At 41.0% G+C, this 10832-nt stretch overlaps 1 pseudogene; it reads right to left on the minus strand.

The window, feature by feature from the left end:
• LOC122547956 overlaps positions 1-8393 on the minus strand; it is a 13336-nt pseudogene extending 4943 nt beyond the window's left edge.
• Between the last annotated feature and the right edge of the window lie 2439 nt (positions 8394-10832).

Here is a 10832-nt window from a genome sequence, read left to right on the forward strand (position 1 = left end):
ACTTCCTAACTGCAATCTTCTTCCTGACCTCTCTGCCCCCACCCCCACTCCAGCCTATCACGTTCACCTTATCACCCTCACCTTAACCTCCTTCCAGCTATCGCATTTCCAATGCCCCTCCCCCAAGTCCCTCCTCCCTACCTTTTATCTTAGCCTGCTTGGCACACTTTCCTCATTCCTGAAGAAGGGCTCATGCCCGAAATGTCGATTCTCCTGCTCCTTGGATGCTGCCTGACTGCTGGTCTTTTTTTATGGCAAGGACATAATGGATTATGGGGTAAAGGGCTAAATTTTATTCTCCCCACCCTGGATCTTTCTATTTGGATGGAAAGATGCAAGATGGAGACTCCACTGCCTTCCTGCAATTGAGACTTTAATCAACTTCAGGGCTTCATCCAATCACCATGACTTTTGTACCAGAGATGGATGGGGATCAACTACGTAACAAACCCTGTCGGGCCTGAGTGGTAAACATGGAGGTCCTTTGTTTTAAGGGACTCGGACCATTCAAATGCTCTGACTTTGGGAAGAGGGTTTCTCAGGAACCTCTACCCTTCCTTTTCTATTTACCTTCAGCCCAACCCTGAAAGTGCCACCCTCCCAAGAATCCCTTCCCTACCCATTTACTTCTCTCCACAGTGTCCAGCATTGGAGGTCACTGGCATTAACAACAGTGCAGTACATGCAGTGGCCTCCCCTCCCAGTGGCACTGTTGATCTTGGACAGCTGCTGATCTCTGGTTGGATTGCAGCTCTTGAAGACTCACTTTCTACCCACTAGTTGGCACAGTGCAGTTTTGTTCTCTTTATCTGAGTAAGGATGTTCTGGCTATGGAGGGAGTGTAATGAAGGCTTACCAGATTGATTCCTGGATTGGCAGGCCTGATGTGCGAAAAGAGATTGGATTGGTTAATTCTATATTCATTGGAGTTTAGAAGAATAACAGCCATGACCATATTGAATGGTGGAGCAGAGACAAACAGCAGAGTGGCCCACACCTGCTCCTATTTTCTATGTTTCTGTTTTGTTTCACAGATCAGGAATGTAGCACCTATATTATTGCTACCCAAGGCATATTTATAGAGTTTGTTATTGACCAGGCCAAACCCCCTCAAAATATTTTATGAAGGTCGCCTAGACTCTAACTTTTTCTTATTTTAAAGGCAAATGTGAAGTGGATATTCCAGGAGTGAGGCAGCTGGTCAACTCACCCGGCTTTGAGCAAAACAGAATTTATTTAAACACTGCAGTTGAAACATAAACAAAGAAAGCAGAATTTAGAATAATTTGACTTTTGGAAAACTTAATTTCTACAAACTATTACTAATTAACTGTTCCAATCCAGTAACATTCCATGAATACACCCCTTGGCAAAAAGGTAAACTCAAACACAAATTCTTACAGACAGGAAGGAACAAAATCCAAAGAAAAGTCTGAGAAGAAAATGAGCAGAGTTTTTTTTTTACTAAAGCTTGCAACTCCCCTGGTTTCTCACATTTTGTGACTGCTACAGCTAAAACGAACTAGAAAAAAATCTGAACTGGGAGAACTGGCCACTCTCTTCCTAGATTCTTCAGCATCTCTGCCCTTATGACCTCTCTTCAAAACATCCAAGGGTAAAATAACCTTTTTAAAGTGACAGCATCATCACAAGTTAAAGTGCAGTTGAGCGGTGATCTACTTGACTAGCAGAACAGGCTCAATGGGCTGAATAGTCTACTTTTGTTTCAATGTTGCTATTTACTTCTGCTTTAAGCCTATTGGTGCAGTGGCTCTGAACCCAAAGGTCAAGTTCTACTCCAGGAGTTTATTGTCAGGAAAGGTGCATTTACAACATGGCTAGACATATTCATTTACAAAACTTTCTGAGACAGCCAACAAGAACGGGACTGATTCCTGGTCAGCCATGTGATAAAAAGTCTCCATTATCACTACCTATAACTCCATGCTGCAATGTGCAAAGTGCAGGAGACTAATTCTCAGTTTGAGGAGTCTGAGTTATGAGGAAAAAGCTGGAAAGCGTTAGAATGAACCTCAACATAAATTTATGAAGGTATATAAAGGAATAAACAGCATAGTGAAGGTGGAACACCATTTGAAGTAAGTGATGAATATCAAATTCTAAGGAAAAGGTTCAACAAGTGAATAGTTGCATTAGGAAGCTCCTCTTCATACAGAGGGAGATTAAAGTTTGAGTCATATTGGAGGCTATTACATATTCTGCAATTCTTTAATAAAGAGTCTCTTGATAATACAGAATCAGCATATTGCTGAAGTATAAGGTATATCACTGAAGCTTTCCATCTTGCACTCATCCGGACAGAATTGCAAGAATACCAAATCTCAAAAGGAACAATTTATACTCCATGAGAAGAGTGTGTCGATTGGTTGGCAAGTGGGCTCTGATTGATAAAGCTGTTGTCATAGACAATGCAGTAGGAAACACCTAGCTGCCAAGCATTTGTTTAAAGTTAAGTTGACTCAAATTGTCTCTCAACGACAACCCAGAAGTTGCTGCCAACTTTGGTTTTGTTGAAAAGGCGCAATATGTGGACATCCAAGGATCAAATTAAATTGAGAATTTAACATTCTGAGTATGTTTTGGAACGTTAAACAAATAATTTGATGCACCAATAGGGAGGAAACATAGGGACACATTTCTGATGGTTTTTCATGAAGGAAATATGAGGTCTAGATCCATCACTATTCCACACTCTCCCAGCAGCATTTTAAATTCCAAATCCTTAGACAGACTGTTTGCTTGTCACACTTACTTTCCAGCTTTTACCATGTGTCAGGGAGAGGGCAAGTGATTCACCATAGAAAGGTCAACCATATTGACCCCTTCCATTCAATAGTTCCTGAATCTGCTGATCCAGGAGGTTTTGATTATTTGCTAATGGGTGGTCAATTGAGCTCTATAAGCCAGTGGAAGTCAAACATTGTTCACTTGCATTGTTTATTCAGTAAGGGCCCAGTGATCCACCTCCCAAGTGCCACTTGAAGCACCTGTTGAAATCAGATTGTCTGTTACAGTTAGAGATGTTGTGGTTGGCTGGAAAACTAGTAGGGTCCTCACCTGAGCTGTAAAACTGCCAAGATTCCAGTCCTGCATCAATCACCACAGCTATGGGTCCAATTTCAGCCACTGCTCTGGTCAAAGCTTCTTCATCTCCATAAGGAAGGGTTTTATAGCTCGATACAGAAACCACACTCTTAGAAGTGTTGTATTTGCAAGATTTGCCTTCCTGTGTGGAAGAAAAACAGGCAGGAAAATATACACAGTGGACCAGCTAGCCTTTAGGTTAGTGCAAGCTGTGGATAACACACAAACCTTTGCACAGCACAATGTTGTAACTTAGGATATAAAATTTGGCCTGATACTTCAGTGAGCAGCGCGCTGTTGAGGTGCTGTCTGTTGGATGTGATGTTAAAGCAAGACATTGCCTGCTCTCTTTGGTGATGTAAATGATGTTGAGCAATGGCTAAGAATCTCACTACACCATATAGCCTCAGGACATCTCAAAGCACTTTCCAGACAATGAGTCTTTTTTTTCAAATTTGACCTTCAGCAACACAACCATCTGATTTGCACAGACAAGATCCCAAATGTAACATGGTGATAACAGCACTTTGATCTGGGTGAGGGATAAATATTAGCCAGAAATTAGAGGGAATGAATCTCCTCTTCAGCAACATGGTGCCATGGGATCAGTCATGTCCACCTAATGCGAATCCTCATCTTACATTCTTACAAAGATCGTACCTCAAACAGTGCACCAGTGTTTCCCGTATTGCAGTGAAGCCATAATATTGTATTTCTTGCTCTGTTCTATTTCGCTTATACTCTTTGTATGGCATGATCTGCCTGTACTGCACACAAAACAAAACTTCTCACTGTACTGAGGTACATGGGACTATAATAAATCAAACCAAAAAAAAGGAGAGTCAGAGGTAAGAGTCACAAGTGATACACAGAAAAAAGCAAGTGTTAGATTCCACCTTTACATATTGCTATGTAAAAATGTTTTATTCCACACAGCAACAGGACCACTCCTTGAACAAGCAGATTGGACCTTGATTTAACATTTCTGAGAGACAGCAGCCGTAATGGTGAAATAAATGGGCAGTTTCAGTGAGAGGTTCAAGTACTTGAATGGCCCATAAATTCTGACATTTCTTTGCCTGTGGTGGGATTGAACCAAGTAACAATTATGTCAGTGCTGTCTATGAACCCAGCTATGCTGCATTGGCTGCCTCTTATTTACCTGTGTAACAGATGCTGTAAATCATTGACCTTGAGGCGTTTGAGATAACGAACCTTAAAAATGTCCAATGTTATTACTGACATATTTGAAATTTTAATTGGAGAGACGTTTATTTCATTCAGAATTGCAATGCACAATAAGCAATGTTAACTAAAAGAGGGAGGTGGTGAGCTGAATTTTAATAAATTAATGGAGGTTGAAAAGAGCTACCTATGTTTAACCATATTTGAAGTGTGGCTCAGTGACAGAATGGTGAAACCAGGAAGGAGATGTACCTTTGCAGTGTAGACATAGGTGGACTCAGCTTCAATTCCTCCATTCTCATATACGTATTCAAAGGCATTCAAAGACCAGCCTCCATTGCATCCAAAAGCTCCATGACTCCTTGAACAGTCAATGAGGTTCTGTTCACTCAAGGTGATGAGTTTGCCTGTCTTCTTAAACAATTGTCCCTCCAGCACCCCAGTGGCACTGAATGCCCAGCAACTATTGCACTGACCCTGATGAGGAAGATTAAGAGTTTCAGTTTCCACACTGAGACTTGAGCAATTAGTTCAAATTATCTGTACAGCTCAGCACTGAAAGAGAACTATATAAACCCAAGTATCATCTTTCAGATGAGGCATTAAACTAATGTCCTATCTGCTTGTTTTAGAATCATAGAATTCCTATAGTGTGGAAATAGGCCCTTCAGCCCAACAAGTCCACACTGACCATCCCAAGAGTATCCCACCCAGACCCATTCCCCTACCCTATTACTCTACATTTCCCATCACATGCACCTAACCTACATGCCTCTGAACACTAATGTCAATTTAGATTACATTAGATTAGATTCCCTACAGTGTGGAAACAGACCCTTCGGCCCAACAAGTTCACACCGACCCTCCAAAGAGTAACCCACCCAGACCCATTTCCCTCTGACTAATGCACCTAACACTATGGGCAATTTAGCATGGCCAATTCACCTGACCTGCACATCTTTGGACTGTGGGAGGAAACCGAAGCATTCGAAGGAAACACACACAGACGTGGGGAGAATGTGCAAACTCCACACAGACAGTCGCCTGAGGCTGGCATCAAACACAAGTCCCTGGTGTTGTGAGGCAGCAGTGCTAACCACTGAGCCACCGTAACGTTTTTCAGGGAAAATTTAATGAATAAAATCCATGGATGGACAATAGACATGGATGGAACAAAATGAGGTTAATTAGTCCATAATATTTGTGCCGTTGTCTTCTTAGAGAATCCAACGACTTTGTTTTTCCTTTTCTACTCCTTCTACTTCAGTTTAATCCCGTGTTCCCTTAAAAGTTGCAATGGTCTCTTCCTTAACCATCCCTCTATCAAAAACTGACAATGACATTTCTTTCTGTATATGTAGAACCTTTATCATATTAAATTGTTTTAAAGTAGTTTTGAAGTCATTCACAGGAGTGTGTTCAAGCAAATTTACACTGAGCTATGTTCAGGAGGTTTATGGAGGTTCTAAGTGGAAGAAAATGATGAAGATCGCTGGACAGGTTTAGAGAGTGAGAGAGATAGAAACAGAGAGAGAGTGAGAGAGGGAGAGAGAGGGAGAGCTGTAGCATTTAGGACCTTAGTAACTAAAGACCTGGATATCAGTGACATTAAAATCAGGGATGCTCAAGAGACCTGAGTTGGTGAAGTTACGTCAAAGGACTGGAACAGGTTATAGCAATCAGGTGAGTTAAGTCCATGGAAAGCTTTTAAAATCAAGGCGTAGTTAAAGTAGGAGTTAATGTGAGTCAGTAAGCATAAGAGCTGTGTAAAGTGATTCCTTGTGATTTAGGACATTGATAACAGAGTTTGGTTGATCTCAAGATTGGATCCAACCTTGAGTGCATTGGAATAATCAAATCTACGAGTAACAAAGGCATGGATGAGAGTTTCAGCAGCAGATCAGCTGAGACAGGAGTAGAATTGAGCAAAGTTACAAAGATTGAAATAAATCATTTTAATGAATGACATGGATATGTGTTCAGGAACTCAATGTGGGATCAAATCTCAGACTTCTTGAATAAGCTGATTCAGATCAGACAATGACCAGGAGAGGGCTCGAGCTGGTAATGGATCTAGTGGCTAGAGAATGAAGTTTGTGGTGGGCACCACACTCGATATTTAAATGTGAAGAAAATGCACTATAATAAGATGGGATGGTGTTCTAGTAGCTTTGGTTAAATCCAACACTCTTGGCATAAGAAGAACAGGGGAAATAGGAGCATGAGAAGTCTCTTCAGCTCCTCAGTCCTGTTTTCCAACAAGATCGGGACTGCCCCGCTTCACAACTCTGTTCCTTTTTCATACCAGCCCCTCATAGATCTCAACTCCCTGATATTTCAAAAATCGACTCACCACCTCTTTCGATACTTTTAGTTCGTTATCTTTGCAGCTCTTTGGACTGCATTCTCCATACATTCTGGGAGAAGAAATGCTTTCACTTCTTAGTTCTACATGAGTGCCTCCCTTATTCTGTAACTGTGTCCACCAGTAGTGGAATCATCTTCTCAACTTTCACCCTTTCAAGCTCCCACAGAATTTGTATGATTCAACAAGATCATCCTTAACTCTAATGAAAGAAGACCTAGCCCATTTAACCGTTCATTATAAATCAACCGCTATATCCCAAGAATCAGCCTTGTGAATCTCTCTTGAGCAGCCTCTCATGCTATACATTAGCTTTTCTGAAACACAAGGGTCAAAACTGTACACAGTTCTCCAGATGCAGCCTGACCAACAGCCTGTACAGTTATAATAAGAATTCCTTAATTTTAATTCCAAGTTACCATCAATAAAAGCCAAATTCTATTTCCCTTTTTAATTTAATTACTTGCTGAACCCAAACACTAACTGCTTTTGTTTTGAGAACTCCAAAATCCTTTTGTGCTGGTCTTTTTAGACTGTCTCTCCATTTAAATAATAGCAGCATTTTGGTTCTTCCGACCAAAGTGCATGGCCTCACACTTTACTAAATTAAAAACAATACCTCCATTATCTCTGCAGCCACTTCCTTTAAAACCCTTGGATGTAAGCCATCAGGTTCTGGCAAATTGTCTGACTTTTATCCAATTCGTTTGTCCAATGCTTTTCTCCTCATGATACAGAGTATTGCCAGATCTTTCCAGAAATTAGCACTTTGCTTATCTGTTAACTTTGGGCTATTTATCGTGTCCTTGATCATGAAGATCAAAATATGGGTTTCAACCATCTGTAGTTTCCCTGTAATTATTTAGTCACATCTTCCACACACTTAGTTCAGTTACTTCCTTGCTTTTTATATGCCCATAAACATTCTTGCTATATATTTTGTTATATTTATCCAATTTACATTCATAGTAAATGTTCTCAACCTTTATTAGCTTAGTCCCAAAGTCTGGTTCAAATGAATCCTGTCCCCACAACACAGCGCTGTCTTTACTCAATACTGGAGCCAGAATCCCATGTACAGAGCCCATTGCTCCCACAACAATCTTTGAATCACATATTTATCTCTTGAAACTTATTTACCCTACACCAATTTGCACTTGGCTCCGATAGTAACCTGACAAAAATTCCATTTGGTTCTGCTCTTTTATTTAGCTTTGAGCAGTTTGCAATCCCTCAGCACAAATCTTTCTTAGTCCTGTCTATATTGTCAATACCTACATGGACCATGACAACTACAGATTTACAACTACAACCTTCCCCTACCACTGCAAATTGTTATCCAGCCCTGAAGAGTTTTCCTGAATCTTGCTATCAATGTAGCCTTCGGGACTCTACATTTTGTTGCACAGAACAGTATTTCTTCCTCAACGACACTATTCTGCTGTGGAATTTCCCTACTCTTAGAATAAGGACACATTACTGATCCAAACAATAATACAATAATGATTGAGGAATTTTGAAGCAATACTCATGCATGGTAGAAACAAATAAGAAGATTAGGAACCTGGTTCTTTGGTGGGGTAACTTAACCAGCTGTGCGCCAGTCCACACTCTCTGGAATACGGTAAAAGTGTCGAGCCTTCATTGGCTCTCGTGTCTGGTTATTCATTGGCACAGCTTTCCTCTCATATGTGTTTAATAATTCAGCAAATTCTTTTAGTGTCTGAAGAAAAAGAAAGAATTAGATTTTCTACAGTATGTCTCACAGACTCAGGCCATCTAATGCAATAGGGATTTAGGAAACACAGCTGCCAATTTGTACATAGGAAATTGCATGGACAGTAATGTGGTAAATGACCAGATAGTCTTCTGCTAATGCTATCTGGAAAGTCAACATTTACCAGGAAACTGCCCCAATGCTTTCTGGTGTTTGTACATGATGCTGTTTGGGATGCAGAATTCTATTATAGAGACAGGACAACATTTGTATCTGCGCCTTCATTTTTTTTTTATTTGCACTATGCTATGTCTAAACATTTGAACTCAGGTCAAAATCTAAGCTTGTGTTTCTCTCGCATTTCATCACTCTGGATCATGGTAGCTGTGGGTGGAGGTTGTTGCCTAGTGGTATTATCACTGGACAGTTAATCCAAAGACTCAGGTAATGTTCTGGGGGACTGGGTTTGAAAGTCTTCATGGTCGATGGCAGAATTTGAATTCAACAGAAATTTGGAGTTACAAATTGAATGATGATTATGAAACTATTGTCAGAAAAGAAATGCAACTGGTTCACAAATATCCTTTAGAAAAGAAAACTGCCATCCTTACCTGGTCGGGACTACATATGATCCCAGACTTATAGCAATGTGGTTGACTCTTAACTAGCCTCTGGCAAAACATTCTGGCCCAGCCAGCAATGTCTTCATCTTGTAAATGCATTACAAAAAGCAGATTTTGTGGTGATTTATTACTTGAACATGTGGGCCCTCAAGATATAAACAATGCTGTTAAAACAACATTTGGAGTCAGAAAGTCATAGAGATATACAGAACAGAGACAATTCCTTCAGTCCATTTCATCCATGCCGACCTTATATCATAAATTAATCTCGTCCCATTTGCCAGCACTTGAGCCATATCCCTTAACCCTTTCCTATACATCCAAGTGCCTTTTAAATGTTGTAATTGTACCAGCCTCCACCACTTCCTCTGGCAACTCATTCCATACGTGCACCACTGTCTGCATGAAAATGTTGTCCTTTAGATCCCATTCAAATCTTTCCCCTCTCACCTTAAACCTATGTCCTCTAGTCTTGAACTCTCCCAGCCTGGGGAAAAGACCTTGGCTATTCAAACTATCCATGCCCCTCGTGATTTTATAAACCTCTATAAGATCACCCCTCAGCCTCCGATGCTCCAGGGAAAACAGCCCCAGTCTATTCAGCCTCTCCGTATAGCTCAAACCTCCCAACCCTGGCAACATCCTTATAAATCTTTTCTGAATCCTTTCACGTTTCACAACATTCTTCCTACTGCATGCATGATTCCAAAAGTGGACTAATCAATGTTCTGTACAGCCACAACATGATCTGCCAACTCCTATACTCAATGTACTGACCAATAAAAGCAAGCATACCAAATGCCATCTTCACTATTCTCTCAACCTGGCAGTCCACTTTCAAGGAACTATGAACCTCCACTCCAAGCTGTCTTTGTTCAGCAACACTCCCCAGGACCTTACTATTAAGTGTATAGGTCCTGCCCTGATTTGCCTTTACAAAATGCAACACTTCACAGTTATCTAAATTAAACTCTATCTGACACTCCTCAGCCCATTTGCCTATCTGATCAAGGTCATATTGTACTATGAGGTAACCTTCTTCATTGTCCACTACACCTCCAATTTTGGTGTCATCTGCAAACTTATGAACCTCCTATGTTCGCATCCAAACCATTTATATAAATAATGAAAAGCAGTGGACCCAGCGCCGATCCTTGTGGCATTCCACTTGTCACAGTCCTCCAATCTGACAAGCAACCCTCCACCACCACCATCTGTCTGCTTCCTTTGAGCCAGTCTGTATCCAAATGGCTAATTCTCACTATATTCCATGAGATCTAACCTTGCTAACCAATCTACCATGATCAAAATTGTCGAATGCCATACTGAAGTCTATATAGATTCACGTCCACCACTCATCAATCCCCTTAATTACTTCTTCAAAAAACTCAAATCAAGTTAATGAGTTGTGATTTCCCACGCACAAAGCCATATTGACTATCCGTAATCAGTTTTTGCATTTCCAAATACATGTAAATCCTATCCCTCCAGATTCCCTCCAACAACTTACCCACCACGGACTTTTACTATAAACCCACAGACTCGCATAACTACCTGGACAATACCTCCACCCACCCCAGTAGCCTGCAAGAATGCTATCCCATTTTTCCAATTCCTCTGCCTTTGTTGCATCTCCTCAGACGAGGAGAACTTCCACTCCCAAGCATCCCAGATGTCTACCCATTTTGAACAACATGCTTTCCCCCCTCTGTCATCCAGACAGCCCTCCTCTGCACTTACTCCATTCCCTGCTCCACTGCTTTAAACCCCCACCCTTCCAAACACCATAAAGAAAGAGTCCCCCAGTCCTCGCCTACCACCCGATCAGTCTCTGCAT

The sequence above is a fragment of the Chiloscyllium plagiosum genome, unplaced genomic scaffold, assembly GCF_004010195.1.
Source record: "Chiloscyllium plagiosum isolate BGI_BamShark_2017 unplaced genomic scaffold, ASM401019v2 scaf_8759, whole genome shotgun sequence".
Taxonomy (NCBI): domain Eukaryota; kingdom Metazoa; phylum Chordata; class Chondrichthyes; order Orectolobiformes; family Hemiscylliidae; genus Chiloscyllium; species Chiloscyllium plagiosum.